A 1,361-nucleotide genomic window follows, 5' to 3' on the forward strand; every position below is an offset into this window, starting at 1 on the left:
TGCAGGCTAGTATTTTTTTTTAATAGTCCCAAAGGAGAGATATCTAGTACGCTTAATGATAGAATAAGGATCCCAAAAGTCTGAGAGTCTGGACTATTGGGCTGAAGTGGGAAAAAAAATAATTCAATAGATACAAATGTAAACTCTTACCCTTGGGTTCCAAAAATCAACTTCAGAAATACAATGTGGAGGGATGGATGACCAGATGGAAATTTTATTAGAAATATGTTTGTTTTAATGCACTACAAGTATGTTTGCATCAATAGTGTGACATAGAAGTCAAAAAGTCAAATTAATCTTGGAATGTGATGAGAGATAGAATGTCAGTAACAATAAGTAATAATCCTGTTGTGCTCTATCCTGGTCCTACCATACATGGATTTATACTGTTCAGTTCTGAGTCTGTAAATTTAGGAAGAACATTGATAAGCTGGAGAGCTTCCTTAAGAAGACAACTACAACATTGAATTCATTCCCATATAAGGATTTGTCAATGGAACTGGGATCTTTATCTAGAGAAGAGTAGACTCATGGCAGGATAAAGGGAGGAGGGGCAAGAATGAATCGTTTTCAAATATCTGAAGGACTATTATATGGAAAAGAGATTCAAATTATTGTGCCATAAGAAGTGACAAAAAGGACAATCTCAGGGGAAATTGTGAAGACCACTATGAACTGATACAGAGTGAAGCATTCACAGAACTTGGAAAACAATTTATACAATGATAATAACATTTGAGAGAGAGAAAAATACATGAAAAACCTTAAAACCCTGATCAATCCAATAAGAAACCATTAAACCAAAAAAATGAGAATGAAACATGTCATTGACTTACTGATAGAGAGATGAAGAACTTAAAATGCAGAGATACATTTTTAGACATGGCAAATGGGCTATAGATGATGTTTATTTTACCAGACTATATAGCTATGTATAGAAGGATTTCCTTTTCCTTTCTTAGTTGGGAGAAGGGGTAGTAGTGAGAAGGAGAGATTAATAAGGGGAAAAGTGTATTTATGCTGTAAGACACCATTTATTTATTTCAATAAGCTATTACTGCTCTGCAGTGATGTTGCTGTTCTGAATTAAAACTCAGGTATTGAACCACATTGCAAAAGAGAAATGTTGAAAAATGTCTTGCTACTTAAAAAAAAAAGTATTTCAATGCATTGCCTTAATGGAGTAGGGCTGCCGTTGATACTATTATTACTGGACATGAATGGGGAGTATTTATGGAAAAAATAATGTAAGTATGCAAGATTTAACATGGGCACTATTAAGTGTTAACATCATGACATTACTAAGACACATTCGATATAATTTTCTAAAAGTATATAGAAGAGAAAAAGTTCATGTGCTA

The sequence above is a fragment of the Phascolarctos cinereus genome, unplaced genomic scaffold (genome assembly GCF_003287225.1).
Source record: "Phascolarctos cinereus isolate Bilbo 61053 unplaced genomic scaffold, phaCin_HiC Scaffold_5;HRSCAF=322, whole genome shotgun sequence".
NCBI classification, from domain to species: Eukaryota; Metazoa; Chordata; class Mammalia; order Diprotodontia; family Phascolarctidae; genus Phascolarctos; species Phascolarctos cinereus.